This window comes from Hyperoodon ampullatus (genome assembly GCF_949752795.1).
Source record: "Hyperoodon ampullatus genome assembly, chromosome: 16".
NCBI lineage: Eukaryota > Metazoa > Chordata > Mammalia > Artiodactyla > Ziphiidae > Hyperoodon > Hyperoodon ampullatus.
The window spans coordinates 65125659-65143774 of NC_136929.1; positions in this window are offsets into that span (position 1 = coordinate 65125659).

Genomic DNA, 18116 nt, shown 5'->3' on the forward strand with positions numbered 1-18116 from the left:
GAAAGTTTCCTTTATGTCTCCAGGTGTCACGCGTATAAACACAAGCAAAACCCTTGTTATATTCTGCCTTGCAGATGGGTAGAGGTATATCTCCTGAACTAGACAGTAAACTCCTTTAAGGAACCCAGAGAATGCTCAAAAAATGTGTGAGTTTTTAAGTGACTTTGACTGTTGAAAATATTATGCTTTTGCAATTAAGCATACTTAATTTATTTCAGTTTTATAATTCCATTGCGATCATATAATTGTGAGCATATTTATTTAACTAATGAAGCCATTATAATGATAACTTTGCACTTATGGGATATAGTGAGTACCATATTACTTCCTATGTTATAAACATAACCTGCCATTATTCAATGGACATAACTTTCAGTCAACTTTTATGTCGATTATTCAATGGACATAACTTTCAGTCAACTATAATGCTCATTTTCACAGGATTTATATAACCAATTATATTATCAATGTGCTGTAGTTTAAGTGGTGCTGTGCTGAAATTCTTAGGAGCGAGTTTTAGTTCTATTACACCAAGAAAAGTGTGATTAGAGTAGAAAGCGGACAAAACAAGTATTTCTCAGGAATATCTACTGAACTAAAGAAAGTCAGAGACGTCTTTGGTATGATTAGATTTGATAAATTAAGCTAAAAATTCATGTCAAAACCTTGACAGTATATGATGTCCAACTGTGGGTGGCATGAGCTTTTATTTCTGGGAGGGTGGTTGGTGTATTTTTAGTCTTTTTATTCTGCTTCATTAAGAGTAAAATTCTTACAAATGAAAGTTTATGAACAGTGTTCAGGTACTCTGCTACACTTTTAATATATTTTACCTCTAAACGATAGTGGAGAAACAACACAATTGTGTAAGCTAGTACCCTGTGCATACCAGGACCATAGTTCATAGCTCATTGGATCGTAATTTTCATTTTCACAGAATTAGGATAATTAGTGTTCAACATATGCTTTTTGAATGGGTGAATGGAATAAATGAATGCATGGGTGATTGTTGTCAACTGCTATGCTCAACCTCTGCATTTTAATATGCTGTTCTTTCAAGGAACTGGTCACATACCAATATGAATCCTCCCAAATATGATGGAAGGATGAAAGGACAGCCGTGATGCATAGTGTACATTGAGTGAAGGATGGAGAATCCATCATGCTTTATATATAATCATCCTTACTGTTTGTGAAGCATGGGTATCATTTTATGTAAAGATCTCTTTACATAAAATCTTTAGGCTGTATACCCTGAAGATCACATTGAAGGCTACACTTTAAATGAATTCTCTTCTGTGATAGTTGTAGTTTGACAAGCAATGTTGGGATTCGTTTAACTGTGTAGAAATATATATATATATTTGCATTTAAACATATACCAGCCCTTAAAACCTGCATTTAAATTCATTAATTAAGCATAAATTATATATATATCTCCATCTGTATGTACTGTATATATATATACATATATATGTAATATATACATATATATGTGAACCTGTACATATAGCTATATATAATGCTATATAAGTAGTACAGAATGATACAGAGTGGGAGATTGATCCTGGGGATGAGTTCTTAAGATGATGCTTACAGAGTAATTATCAGAGACAGGGAGATAAAAATTGTTAGCAAAGAGGATAAAGTAGCCTATAAAAGACAAAGGAAGTTTTTTGCTAATGTATTAGTCTCCCTGTAGAAAGGTTAGATATGTAATGAATGACTTGGAAGTTCATCTAATTCAAAAGTCTTTTTTTAAGCAAATGCTCAAATCTTACCAAATGATTTTTTAAAATATTATATACATATATGATACATATACACACATATAAAATGCTTCATGAAGGACTTATTTAATGCATGGCAATCACTCTACTAGATGCTGAGCATACAGAGAGGCACATATTACCTTTTTGTTTAAGATTTCCAAAGAAGATTCTCATAAGCCTCTTAATATGCTCTAGTGTCCCCTGTTATCTTGTAGATGTTTTGCTGTTTTATTGTCACCTGATCTCTTCTCATGGAAATAGAAAACTTATTAGGAAAATAACAAGTCATGCTGAAATAAATATAGTCTATATTTGGAATTTAAAAAAAATAGCATCAGGTCATGTTGGAAGAAATCCAAATGCATCTTCCTTGCCTCCAATTATTGTTTTCTATAAGGGTAGGGCTTAGAGTTTCAAACCAGAAATTTATGTTAAATTGAAATAGTATTATTGACACTGTTAAAGATGGTGCTTTCCTTTTATATATAGATATTACTGACTTACCATTCAAAGGTGATGTATTTTAGGAGATAAATTGTTTCCAAAGTCTTGATGGATTTATGGTGATACAGCCACATGTTGCCCAATGGCCCTTTGAACCAATGAAGCAAACCTAAGAGAAGAAGGCAGTTTTAGAGCTAGGGGTATCTTGACTTGGATCCTCACCCCCCTATCCCTTTGCCTTGGTACATAAAAAACTTTGGCTCAAGGTAGTCTTAGATAGATGAACCCATCCTAGAATCATCTAAGAGTTCTCAGTATCCACTGTTAGTGTTTCTAGGAAGCTCTTCTGTCTACAGCTGAGCATGTATTGAAGGCCTCAAAATAGGCCAGCTACCTCATGGTCTTAAATATTGGGAACAAAAAGGGGACTACACTGAGCTACATTCATGTTTTTAGAATCATGTTTGGGGGAGTACATCCCTAGGACTATCCACTCTACCAGAAGTTTTTATTGTCTGAGAGTTATCATGTGAAATAATCGGAGTGCCTGTCTCTAAGCCTCTAATAGCCTCTACAATTAAAGAGAAAAAAATATTTTTAAAGAACACTCAAATATTCGGGTTATTATTGCTCTGTAGGATATTAAATAGCTTTGTATCTAAAAAAAAAGGTATGTCTCTCTGTATGTGCTGTATAAAAAGAAAATGTTGGCAGAAGGAAAAGACTTATTTGCTTATCTGGTTCATTCTAACCTCACAGCTTAACATTCTGATTTGTAACGTGCAAACTACTTAGAGAACTGAACCGTATATTTCCATTTAGCATTCCAGCACATTCGTGGAACAGAGTAAACCAGCAAGTGATTTTGCCCTTTCATGAATAAAAGAAGACTTAATGAAAAAACATTTCATTATAATAGTGCTTATGATAAAGAATTTTTCCTAACATATAAAATATCAAAAAATCTAACCTGAAGAGCAAAAACTGCTTTTGTCGGGCTTCCCTGGTGGTGCAGTGGTTGAGAATCTGCCTGTTAATGCAGGGGACAAGGGTTCGAGCCCTGGTCTGGGAGGATCCCACATGCCTCGGAGTGACTAGGCCCGTGAGCCACAACTACTGAGCCTGTGCGTCTGGAGCTTGTGCTCCGCAACAAGAGAGGCCGCGATAGTGAGAGGCCCGTGCACCGTGATGAAGAGTGGCCCCCGCTCGCCACAACTAGAGAAAGCCCTCCTCGCACAGAAACGAAGACCCAACACCGCAAAAATAAATAAAATAAATTAATAAACTCCTACCCCCAACATCTAAAAAAATTAATAAAATAAAGAGAACAAACTATACCTAATAAAACACATGTGTTGGAGGAACAACAGAGCAGAACAGAATTAAACCAGAGCCCCTAAAAAAAACAAAACAGAACAAAAACAAAACTGCTTTTGTCAGTTGTACTTAACAGTGAATCACTGAAACCAGAAGTTAAAACCTAACTTTCTAATCTTCTTAAATATTTTCTTACTAGTTATTACATTGATATAACTGAAATACTGGGAACAATTAAATATTAAAATTACCACTATTTTTTTCAACAAATTGAGTATTTGAAATGATCCACTGTTGAGTAACTTAGGTATATTTGAACCATATAACCTTAATTCGTTTCAGTTTATTTAAAGAGAGTTATTTGAACACTGAACTACCATCTTATGAGTCAAGATCTTCTTATCTATAAAAATATATAAGGATTCTTTGTCAATTATTTAATGTGATTGAAGATAACCTCTGCTCATAGAATGCATCGGTATTCAATAGCTTTTAGGAGTGTTTCAGAGTCTTCCAGAATTTATTTTGATTTGAATCATAATGAAATGGATGTACAGGTATAACAAAGACAGTGACTGCTCAAAGGGTTTCATATACCCTTCGGTTCATTTCCAGTGCAGCATTCAATAATATCTACTGCTTGCACTCTGTCCTCATATCTACAGATGAGCATCTTCAATTGTCTAATTGGTCCTGTGTTTAAGGCTGCTCCCTCATAGACTGGAGGCTGATGACAGAGAAATGGCCGTATAGGAACCAACATTCCCTGCTGCCTCTACCAGATCAGGGTACTTCCATATGTAGATGGCAAGTGTAATGAACATTTATTTCTCTGAACATTTATAAAATTGTGGTTAGGTTCTGTGCTCATGGTGAAATTTAATTGCAACCTCTAATGAATCGTGACTTCTGATAAAATACTCTTGTTAGTTTCTTTTCTTTAGGTTAGAGATAAAAGTTTCTTTCTAATATATTTAAGAAAATTTCGTATCAAGAAGGACTTAAGCAAAGGATTTTAAGAAAGGAAATTTCACATTGTTACGTTCTCTCTTGGTATACAAGGGGCACGACTGAACTATTGTGTTTAAGTAAAATGGTCAGTTGTAAGCTCTGCTCCATTATGAGGGGAAAGTCATTACACGATGGTGCTGGGATTTCTGACCATTTTTGTGTTTTACACTAAAATAGATGCTGACCATAATCATAAGGATAAATATTATATGAATTCACTATAAAGATCTATATGAATATTTTAAATGTCTTGTCTGAAATAACAAAATACTTAAGATATACTACTGATGTATTAATCATAACTACTCATTCATTTTAAAAAGAGTTTAACCCTTTAATTTTAATACATGCAGCAAATACTTTCAGTTTATCTTCTTAAAATTCACAGCAGTACTTTGAAAGTGTTTGCCAGTTATTTGACATATATGTGTAAGACCAACCAATGCAAAACATTTACCTGACTGTTGATGAGCTATAGTCGTCTTTCTTATCAGAGAAGAAAGTAGAAATAAACTTGAGGAACAGTATATTGATCATTTAAAAAATAAAATTTTATACACGCTGACATGCATGCATTTGGTGGAGGGGTGGGCTGAGCTGGATAGATTTAATTTTTTAATTTTTTTCAAGAACAATTATAAACCTGTTTTATTTTTTAATTTTGGTTTTCTTTTTTATTTTTATAATTGCAGGTGCTAAACCTGCTGTCTTTAGATGCCCTCTGTTCCTTGTAGCACCGCCATGCCTCTGTGGGCAACCAAGAGTTCTCTTCAGCATGTTTAGTGTCAGTATGTTGGCAAAAATTTTTCTCAGTTTTTGTTTGATTGAAAATGTTTTTATTTGATCTCACTTTTAAAGCTATTTCCATTGGTTATAGTATTCTAGAGTAAAAATGATTTTCTTCCAGTACCTTATGCCACTCAATGGACTTTTGACTTCTATCATTTCTGCTGAAACGTCAGCCATCAGTTTGATTGTGGCTCCTTTGAGGGCAACATGTTCTTTGTTTTTGGTTGCTTTTATGTTTTCTTTTAGTCTTTTGTTTTCAGTAGTTTTACAATCATGTACCGAAGTGATCTCTTTGGATTTCTGCTGCTTGGCGTTTGGAACATTTCTTAAATATGGCTTGATATCAGTTTTGGAAAATTCTTGGTCATTATCTCTTCAGAGGTAGTTTTGCACCTACCTTTTTTCCCCCTTAACACCTCCAGTTACACTTTTTTTTTCCTTTTTAGTCTGTGTCATATTTCTAGTATTCTTTTAATTCTTCTTTTAATGTATTTCCATACATTTTTGCTCTCTGTGCTGTAATCTGGATATTTTTAATAGCTTTATCTATCCTCTGGAAGGCAGTTAAAATGGGAGTAAACATCTTAATCCAACCAGAACCTAAGCTGATGAGAGGCTAATTTCAGACTTTGCAAGCCCATAAGCCCCTGGTTGACCCCGTTGATATGTTATAAGACCCCAGGGTCTGAGAACCTTGGCTATTTAATAGAACACTTCTCCTTGAAGGTTCCTGAATATGAATTTTTCCTCTGCATTTTTGCGAGATTGATGAATACTCTAAATTTCAGCAGCTTTCTGATAAGTGTCTTACTTATTTTCCTGCGAAGCTTAAGATTTTAACAAATGCTTTGAGAAAATTGCTGCTGAGTGTGAGACTCACTTCCATCTGTCTCCCTTCTTACCAGGACATGAGAAACTTGTATTTGCCTTGGCAGATGCATTGAGGGGAAATGTGGTTTGTAGAAAGTCCGGTCATCTCTCTGTGGTTTCTCCCTAACTGAGATATTGGCTCCTCAAGTCCTAGTCAGCTCTAAGTTGATTTTTTTTTAAATTATTTTATATTGGAGTACAGTTGATTTACAATGCTGTGTTAGTTTCAGGTAAACAGCAAAGTGATTCAGTTATACATATACATATATCCATTCTGTTTTAGATTCTTTTCCAATATAGGTTATTACAGAGTACTGAGTAGAGTCCCTTGTGCTATTCACTAGGTTCTTATTGATTACCTATCTTATATGTAGCAGTGTGTATATGTTAATCCCAACCTCCTAATTTGTCCCTCCCTGCCCAACTTTCCACTTTGGTAACCATGTTTGTTTTCTAAGTCTGTGAGTCTGTTTCTGTTTTGTAAATAAGTTCATTTGTATCATTTTTTTAGAGTCCACATATAAGTGATATCATATGATATTTGTCTTTCTCTGACTTGCTTTACTTAGTATGATAATTGGAACTTTTCTTTAGACAGAGATTTGTTTATTTGCTTGTTTGTTCTTATTTACCCAGCTTTTCTAAACGTTATCAGAAGGAATGTTAGTCCACTACATGCCATTCTATCATAGTCAGAAACACAAGTATTTCTTTTATATTTTGAATTTAATGCCGAAAAATTGAGTCAAAATGTTTAAAAGAAAGAATTATACTTATATGGTATAGTATAGATACATAATTATACCCACAGAGAGATGAATATAGCAACTGCAAAGGAGTTTTGGAATGTTTAACCTGTTTTTTTTTATTAGCTCAGGAGTAACATTATGCTTGCAAAATGACCAAGTCTGTGACATTAGAACAACCATTTTAAACAATCATTTTAAAGCTATTTTGTATAAAATAATAAATTCTAAATAAAACTGTATTAATGTGGCTCAAATCAATTGTAATTAAGTTCCAACTAATAGCTCTTTCTTATTGAATAACAAAGACACTATTAACTCAACAAAAAGTAGAGGCAATATCATGCAGTAGCAATTTGACCTCTTTGTCACTGAGGTGAGATTTTTTTTCAGGCCTGTGGTTTTCTGAGTAATCTTCATTTCTCCATTCGAAATCCATTATACAAGGTTGGGAAAGTGTCATCTCTCACTGCTGTTTGTGTTAGTTATAACTGTTATTGCTAAAGTTGCTTAAGGCCTGAAATATTTCCTTAATGTTGTTCTACAGATGTGCCCAACACTATAGCAACAAGTTCATATAACTTAAGACGTCACCCGAACCTACCTATGAGATATTATCTCTGAATTTTTCATCAGTATCATTCAGCATTTGATTAATATATCTGCTAGTTGTGTTCGTATGATCCAAATCAGACCTTGTTTACCCTGAGATGTGCACTATTGTCTTTTTTGAAAAAATATACATTGCAGTTTTATTCTGTGCAAAAGGGATTCAGAAGTGGATGAGGAAGATGCCATCTTCCCAATATAGACTGTACAGATCCATCGTTAAGTCCAAACACAGCGTGGTCTCAGCTCCAGACTGACAAGTGAGTGTTAGGTTGTCAGTATGAACCTTCCAGGAATGGAGAACCTTAAGTTCTCTCCACAGCCCCTTCCAGGTTAATATATGGCTTTAAGTATGATGAGGCCTTAGAGGAGGGTCTGGCTAAAGGACCATTATGTTTGCTCAGAAGAGAGTGAGGGGTTAGATTAAATTCTATTTAGTCTGGTTGGTCCTGTCCCAGAAGTGGGATGCATATTTGTTTTTTGATCTGACATTCCTAACCTGTCCCTCAGCCCACAGTCTGATGCCATGGTTGTGACCATGGTCCTGAACGCCACATCTACCACCATGGAAAGGAGTTCATCTCATGGTCAACAACAAGTACACCATCTCTGAGCTTCAGGAGAACCCACCCTAAAGCTGGACTTCCCTTCCAGTGGAACCTCTCGGCCACCAACCCTAGATTCATCCAAGTAGTTGTGTTTATCAATAGCTTGTTCCTTTTCATTCCTTAGTAGTATTTCATGGTATGGATGAAACACAGTTTTCATATTGGCTGGGACAACAAATGGACAAGCTGGAGGACTGCTGAGCTCACTTGCCCACTGGGCTACCTTCCTATCCAGGACCTGAGCCTCCGTAGCTGCACACCCAATCCTCTGCCCAGGAAGCCCATAGATTTCATCTGACTGTGGGGATCCAGGCCCATGCAGTGGGCTGTGATGGGACTTCAGTCAATCTCTTGATATATCTGGAGGAAGGTAATCAGCCTTCCCCAAAAGTTGTGGGGTGTCATCTGGAGAACTTTGGGGTTATAACCTTTATCTAAGAGAGTCCTTGAGGAAAGAGCAGATGTTTGGGATCTCTCAAACCCAGCCCAGAGGACCACTTTATTTCTACTCCACCGACCTGTAACAAAGCAGATACTTTAGACCTTAATTCTTCATGACCTGAGTACTACTTTCTTTTTCTCTACATACCGTGTAGATTTGCCAGAAAGCCATCATGCCACTTTTCTCTTATTAGTACTAATGACCAAGAGCACCTGCTCACAGACCTGAAGGCTTTCTTGAATAAGGGCTTCGAGATCAGTTGTCTCCTAACTGGATCTGCATTTACATAGATTAGGGAATGGGAGGTGGGGTGTAAAACTGGAGGGGTCTACCGGCTCTACTTCTGGTTTTCTTGGTGAAGACCTCAAGGCCCATCCATCTCTGGATGTTTTGACATGCCCTGTAGTAAGACCAAGTGCTCTTACAAACAAGAGTGGTGTGGACAAAGGCAGAATTCAGGACCCTGAATACCTCTCCCTTTCATATAGTCCTATCTCCCCCAGCCTCCTTTTCTGCTATCTCTGTCTGCCATTATGCTCCATGGATGCTGCCATGATTGCAGTTTGTATATTAAAGATTTTTCTATTGAAGTTTTTTGATGGCCAAAAAAATTTATACTGTAAATATATATATTTTTTATGAATATCAATTTTGAGACACAATTCTGTAACTGCATAATTACAAACCCTCAGGACTGAAATCCTCTTTGAGCCATGAAGTCGCTCAGACTTTAACCGTACGGGTTCAGTTCTCTGAAGTGTTTTGTGAAGAGCAACATGCTTAATACAATTTTTCTTGAAATCTTCTAGTCTCTTGCTTTGTGGTATCGCATTGGAGCTTAAAGTCACATTGCAGTTCCCCAAATACACAATTATCATGCTAAATAACTAGATGGCTTTTAATGATTCTGGGAGTACGGGAAGTTTAAGGTGCCCTGATAGTGGCTAGAATGAAGTTTTCCAACTTTTTTCCTGAAAATAATAGCAAAGTAATATGAGTTCACATTTAGTGAGTGAGTAGGCTATGGCAGGCCCTAGGCTGATTGGTTTTCCTGCCTTATATTATTAGCCTCAGGACAGCTATCATCATCCCCATTTTACAGATGAGGAAAATAAAGGCTTAGGTTGATTAAACAACTTTCCCAGGTCACACAATTATTATGTAGTATGGCCCTGAATTAAACCCAAACCTGACAAACTCCACAACATAGTTTCTTAGCAATTATGCTATAGTATAATGCAAGTTTGAAACCTGAAGCATTTTCTCAGTGTACCCACATGAATTACTGAACAGTCTCTAGTTTTCTGTTTATCAGTCTTAGCATGTATGACATCACGTTTCCAAGCCTTTTCAGGTTTTATAACACTTGCTAAAGTATTAACTTTTTAGGGACTGGATTTAAATCCAATTGTACAATGTCTGGGAAAACAGTATCCTTATTCCTTCCTTTTTAGTTCTAATCCATATTTATCAATCTCAATTTTAGGAAGACTCACCAAATCTTTATCGTTTTTTCCTTTTCAAGTCTATTTTAAACAGGACTGTTCCAAGGTCTGCCTCTTGGTTTATATTTTAACTTGTGTGTGTCTGTGTGTTTTTTTGATAGATACCATCTCTAACCACTAGAAACCATTCATTTGTTTTGCATCACTGTGTTTTTGTCATTTTGAGAATGTAAGATAACTGAAATCATACACCTTTGTATGACCTTTGGAGACTGGCTTCTTTCACTCAGTATTAAGGCTTTTGAGATGCATTGTATTGTGTGTATCAATAGTTTTTTCCTTTTTAATTGATGAGTAGTAGCCCATAGTGTGGATAAACCACACTCTACTTAACATCTGGATTATTTTCAGATTGTTACCATAACCAACACTGCTGTAAACATCTGTGTACAGTTTTTTTGTGTGAACATAAGTCTTCATTTATCTGGGATACATGCCCAGAGTGTAATTGTTGAGTCATATGCTAGTTGAATGTTTATTTTTTTTAAGAAACTGCTAAACTATCTTTCTGAGTGACTGTACCATTGTGCACACTTAGCAGCAATGTATGAATGATCCAGTTTCTCCACATCCTTAACCGCAAAAGGATGTGGGAACATAGGATAAGGTGACATCTGTACTTCAGTGCCATTACTATTTTTTTATCCTAAAATTCAGCCATTCTTCTAGTAGTGATATCTCATTGTGGCATTAACTTGCATTTCTCCAATGGCTAATATCAGACATAATTATATGTGCTTATTTGCATCTGTATATAATCTTCCATGGAATGTCTCTTTATGTCTTTTGTGCATTATCTAATGTGTTTTTGTTCTTGTTTTGTTTTTCAAGGTTGAGATTTGAGAGTACTTTAAATATCTATGTACTAGTCATTTATCTGATGTGGTTTGCAAGTATTTTCTTCACGTCTGTGGCTTGTCATTTCATCTCTTAAACAAATCATTTGCAGAGTGAAAGTTTTAAGTTTGATGAAATCCAGTGTATCATTTTTTTCTTTTATAACGCCTTTCTTTTTAAAAAGGAAAAAAATAAAACATAGAGAAAACAAGTGATTTACGCAAATCCTCACAGCAAAGAAAACCAGCTTATTGCCTTCTTTTCTTGCTTCTAGTTATAGTGTCGTGTAAATGGGTATCTCAGTCATACTGTCCCCATCTGTCCGCTCACTCCTAGGCCATTCTTATTTCTGTTGACATACAGGTGTAGCATAATATAAAATTTTTCTTGTATATTTTTGATTAAATTCACATGTGCTTATTATGATCATCTGTAAATCACCTGTCCTTATATACAATTAAGCTCAATTTGAACTATTTTTCATTTATTTTGCATCATTCCAAAAGTATTTAGAATGCATCATCTCGAGCCACTGATATATAATTTTTGCTTTTATGGTGATTAGAATTAGGTGAGTCTGTCTTGAATTCCAGATTCAAGATGAATTAATTACTTGAATAGCAAAAAACAAACAAACAAACAAAATAGATTCCCAGGCCAATTCTCAACTCTGTAATGAATGATATTCATATAGTTATTATAATGCAAATGAATCTTAATGGTTTTCAACCATACAATCAAACTTTGACAAAAGATGGAGGGCCAACTTTGGTGACAGAACCTACTGGAAATGTTACAAAGTTGAAAATGTATAATTAAATTTATAGCTCACTGAAGTCAGGAGGTGAAAGTTAAAATGAAAACAGAGCATTAAATATAAATTTATGAATATTATTATTTACAAACAGTATTTAAATGAATATTATTTATTAAATATAGATTTATAAATATTATTTCTAAAATATAAAATAGTTTGAACCATATGAAACTGCCTATATGTAATGATTTTTTTATACAAAATGACTACTTCATATGATTCAACCTAATACTAAAATAATTATCAACATTGGGAGAAGATACGGAAGGACGGGAAGGGATGGTATATGTGAAGGAGGTCCTTATCATTCTTAGCAGGACACCAATAGAAAAGTGTCTAAAGAATCACATTAAGGTATTTTTCTTACGAAGTTAATCCTTGCCATTAACTTTCAGATACCAATGAAATTCATACTTGCAACTGTCTAAATATTTTTTCAACTTTGTTGAGGTATAACTGACAAATAAAACTGTAAGATATTTAAAATATACGTTGTGGTGCTTTGATACATGTATACGTTGTGGAAGGATTCCCATATCCAGTTAACAATCCACCACCTCACATATTTATCTTCTTTTTTTCTTTTTAGTGAGAACATTTAAGTTCTACTCTCTTAGCAAATTTCATCTATACAATACAGTTTTATCAACTATCGCCACCATGTTATACCTTAGATCTTCAGATCTTATTCATCTCATAGCTGAAAGTTTGTACCCTTTAAGCAACCTCTCACTATTTTCCCTACCCACATATCTCAGCCCTTATCAACCACTTTTCTTCTTTCTATTTCTATGACTTTGACTTTTTTTTAAGATTCCACATATAAGTGAGACCATACAGTATTTGTCTTTCTCTGTCTGGCTTATTTCACTTAGCCTAATCCCCTCAAGGCACATCCATGTTGTCACAAATGACAGGATTTCCTTCTTTCTCATGGCTGAATAGTATTTGTGTGTGTGTGTGTGTGTGTGTGTGTGTGTGTATGTGTGTATATATATATCTTCTTTATCCATTCATGCATTGATGGATACTTGGGTTGTTTCCACATCTTTGCTATTGTGAATAATGCTGCAACGAACATGGGCCTGTGGACATCTCTCTGATATCCTCTTTTCATTTCCTTGGAATATATACCCACAAGTGGCAATGCTGGATCGTACGGTAGTTCCCTTTTTTTGAGGAAACACACAAATATTTTAAAATAAACATTTGTCTTCTTTGAATAATGTTTGCATTAGAGATTTCTCATGTTTAATAACCCTCTTCGTTTGCAGCATTGCCTCTTTCTAAGGCCCATTGCCTGAAATTGCTGGAAATATTTTTTCCTGTAGTGCCAGATACCCGACAACAGTAACAATGAAAAGGCAGAATTAAATAATTGATGTGGCTCCTTCTGGAATCAACCTCTCTTTGATTTGATTTATCTTCCTGGTACTTTCACTGACATAACCTGTCAACAAAGTTGTAGAGTAAAACAAAAACATCAAAACACAAGGAAATGCATATTACTTTCTGTTTGCAAAACTTCTGCTTTAGGTAAAATTTGTGTCTGAAAATTGATTGTTGATGAGCTGACTAACAAAAAAATCATATTTCAGGCTCAAATCTGATTGTTTTTACAGTAAATTACCCAAGGCAGATGGAATCTTCTAGTTGATGGAATGTTATGGTTAAAAGCATTTGAGAAAAATATTAGAGTGATGAGACACTTTCACAGTGTGTGCCATTTGAATTTTGCTAAACCACCCCAGTTGCTTGGGAGGAAGTGATTAAAAGCCTCCGATTTGATGTTATATAGACCCCAGTTTAAGTCCTGACCTTCACATTCACTAGCTGGATAACCTTGTAGAAATTACTTAATATTTTTAATCCTCAGGCTTCTCATCTACAAACTGAGGATAAAAATACCTAGCTAACAGTGCAGTTGGTAAGATATATAAAATGAATATATCACAGTGCCAGGAGCATAATAATCTTTCACTAAGTGGCAGGTTCACAGCTAGTAATTTACTGAAAGTTAATTATGAAAATTGCATTGAAGCTCACAGGTTGTTTCTAAGTCGAGTGATAGTAACCTTTTTATTGAAAGTGTGCTCTCTCTAAGAGTTAGAGATGCCCTGGATATGCCTGCATTATAAAACAAATAATGCCATTGACCCTAATGATATTATTTAAGTTTAAAAGAGAGAGATGGAGAGAGAGATGTGATTATAGTTTTAGAGGCCAGGAAATAATGGCTTCTGCTATATTCCTTTCCTTGTTTTGTAGTGGGGCAAGGACTTCTCTGAATGGGGAAAGCAGAGGAAAAGAAAGTATGCAATAGCTCCAGGAGGGGGTATGCAGAGCTATAGTGTATCAAGGCAGCCAGTTAGTGGAAATCCTTGGGACTTCCTCATGTGGGCCTAGGAGTAATAACAATGATTCTAATACTACTAGTGGTTAAAGATATCAAAATCATACCATATTTAATTTATGAGATAAGTTCTATTAGGGTCATAACAGACAGTGGCTACGAGCATGGTATCACACTTAACCAGGTTTCCATTTCAGCTCTGTCACTATCTGTGTCACTTTGGATATGTTATTTATTGAATTTAAGCCTCTGTTTCTTCTTCTGTAGAGAGTGTTTTTATAATTATAATCATGGATGAGGGCATTCAGGCTTTAAGTCTCAGGGCCTTGTAGCAAGTATGTGCAAGTCTAGAATATGAATATTGGTGTGTATATTGTTAACTTCCCCAGTGCTTCTCTCTCCATAAGAATAAAGATATACTTAAAATGTCTACACATAGAAAAGTATATATTGTCTATTGTCTATATATTGATTTGTGTTGGGGCAAAGAAAATGTCAATTGAATACAACCAAATGTTAGCTACTTTCTCTTTTCAAGTAGATGAAAATTCAAAAATGTTAGTTACAAGAAAAAAAGAAATAATGAATCATCTGAGTTATGTCATTCAACTGGCATATATTTGATTAATGACGGCATGCAAGGCAGTATTTATCTAGACCGTGCCACCCAAGATCACTTAGTTAGGAAAAAGATATTCTAGGCCCAACTTTAACCCTGCCACTGTGACTTTGCAATTCAGTGTTTTCTTTAACAATATCATTCTAGCATCTAGATCAGTGGTTGTCAACCATTAGGGTACATCAGATTGCCACCTTATGCTCCGGACTTTCTGGTTCAGTGTGTTTGGGGTACAGCATGAAATTTGCATCTCTGACAAGTTCCCAGATGACATCTATGATGCTGATCACACACTGAGAACCACTGGTCTGGATCAATGATTCTCATCTCAACGTTGTTCGTAGCATTCCTATGTGATCAATACCAAGTTTGGTGCAAATAATTCATTATTAAGTATAAAGTAGCAGTGTTTGAGAAAGATATAATTAAACATTGGAGGATATTTATATTTACCCTAATAATATCACTCCTGTGTCCAAATTAATGTCCTGGGAATTATGCATAGGAATACGCTGCACATCTGAATGCCAGCTGTCTCGTGTGTTGATTCGAAAAACCAGTTTGCAAGTAGGCTACAAGCATTGAAGTTATCTTCCACTTGTTTTTGGCTTCCTTGTCACTGTCATGTCAAACTGTCCAGTGAATTCTGCTGCAGTCACTGGCTGCATACCATCAACCTTGCTATGTAACCCCTGCCAGTATCTTGGATTTTATTGATATCTAGTAAGAGGTAGAGGAAAGAGGAGGAAGAGAGTTTGCAAGAATAAGAAATCCATCGTGTTTGCACACCGTCACAAAGATGCAGGCGTAAATACTGTAACAAAATTTTGGACAAGAACACAGGTGAACCATTTTGCATTTAACAGAGAGGAAAATCCCAAGCCTCTAATACTAGGGAGAGGGATGGCTATGGATGGAGGACATGGGACAGTCATAGACCATATTTTACAGTGAAATAGAAGGCACAGCTGCTTCCTGAGAAGGAAAAAGCAATCATTTATAGGAGGCATGAGGGAGAATTGAAAGCTTCCAAGAGTCACCAAAGAGAGTAGAATTCAGCCGACTGAAACAAAAGTGTTAACAACTTTGAGAAGGTAACAGTCATTAGAAAATGGATTTCATGGTGACCGACATTCCCATGTATTTTTGGGTTTGCTTTGTTTTTATTCCAGCAGCAATAAATAGATAGGACATATAAGAAAAAAAATCAGAGAGGAGGATTTATCTATGATTCATCCAGATGTGGTGGAGAAGTAAATGTGTATCCCCAGTCACTGTGTACTCACCTAAAGATGCTATGATAGGAACTATGTCAAAGAGAGGGCTCAGGGCTTCCCTGGTGGCGCAGTGGTTGAGAGTCTGCCTGCCGATGCAGGGGACACGGGTTCGTGCCCCAGTCCGGGAAGATCCCTCATGCCTCGGAGCGGCTGGGCCCGTGAGCCATGGCCGCTGAGCCTGCGCGTCCGGGGCCTGTGCTCCGCAACAGGAGAGGCCACAACAGTGAGAGGCCCCAAAAAAAGAACTGTACATAGACACTGTGTCCTAGTTGGTAAATCTGTTTCTCACAGGGATGTGGTCTAGTAATTTGGAAACTATATTATGTGTATACTAAGGTTCAACAAATAGGTTTATTGAGTGAAAAGAATGCACAACCTAAAAGGTGAGAATTCCGTTTTATATGGCGGACAAAATGAGGACTTAAGCCTGGAACGTAGCCTCTCAGTTAGCTCTGAGGGCCGGCTCCAAAGAGGTCAGGGAGGAGCCAGGGTAATATAGGAGTTGTTGCAACAAAGACCAGGTATTCGGAACTTTGAAAGATGACTGTTAATTAACGAAAACGAGACATCTCAAGTTAATGAATTTAGTGCTTTTTTGTGTATGGGAAGATGGGCTCACTGAAATCATTCCTTTGATATGCATCTCAGCTCTCCGGGGCCAGGATCCTGTGTAATTTTTATTTCCTTTAAAAATGTGATTGATTTTTAGCTTAGAAAAATCAAGTCATTAAATGGAAAGGAAGTGCTCTTCTTGTGGGACTCTTTACTTAAAATATAGACTTATGAAATTCATATGAATTTACACCACAAAGTCCAAACTGTCAATGTTGTATCATAATTTTATGTTGTAGCATCATTTTATGATTTACATTGGTTCATATTATAGTGCTTGTTCTTATTTAGTGTCCTGCTCATTCTGTTTTATTCATATACGAAATGATTACTAAAAATGTATTTCTTTACAAATGCATGCATTTTATCTTGATAGTTCTTAAACCTATCTGTCTACCCACCTGTGTATGCTGCATCTTGGAGAATACTTCTAATATATTAAGCTATTCATTCATATTTCCATTAATTTTATGAGACACAGTTATACTTCCCAAGTCTTATAAAACTGAAGCTGACAGATAAATATTAAATGTATTGGATGGCAGTAGATTATTGAAAACTGGTCCTCTCATAAACTTTGAACTTAGTTTATTGACTAATTATTGACTATAATCAATATCTCTTGTACTCTATAAATTAATTTTAAAATTAATTTAAATATTTATTGCACTAAAAAACAAAACTATATAGTGGTTATTACTTATATTTATCATGGAATATATGTGCTAATTTACATGTGTCTTAGGTTTAAAGAAACTTAAGCTCAATTTTACAAATATTGACAAATTATTTTCATGAGTTTATATGTAAATTTTTCCAGTTAGAAATTCAGTGAAACTAAAGATGATCACCATCAAATGAATACCTATGTATCAGCCACTTTTGTACATTGAATGACATTTGCATAAAAACAACCCTGCATGGGCATCATTATCTACCAGACAGCCTGAGTTCCAAGGAGAGGAAATAACTACCCTGAGGCTAAGTGGCAGGAGACTGCAAAAACACCAATGTTTAGGCTCCCAAACTAACACACCTTCTATTGTCAGCCTAGAAGCAGGAGAACCAAAGCTCTAGTGTTTTATCCTTATGAGAAATGTAAAATCACCTGATGTCCCTCAGACCAAAACGTCTTGGGTTGTGAAATTTAGTTACTATAGTACAATGTGCTTGCAGTACATTTAGGGTTAATTCAAGTCCTGAACTTCCAAAATTACAGGAAAAAAAGGGTCAAGGCTGAAACTGAATAGGCATTTAATGTATATCTATGCCTATTTGAATTCTGTTTCTCAGAATTCAAGCACCATTCAAGCTTAATATATTTTATCTTGACCCTTTAACACAGGATTCTGAGAGAGTCAGTATTATCTTGATTTTACACATGAGAAAACATAACTCTGAGTTAAGTAATTATGTGTAGACTACACTGGCTGAAGGCATCTGCATTGGTGTACGAACCAGCTCTTGCTGAGTGAAAATCTTATGTTC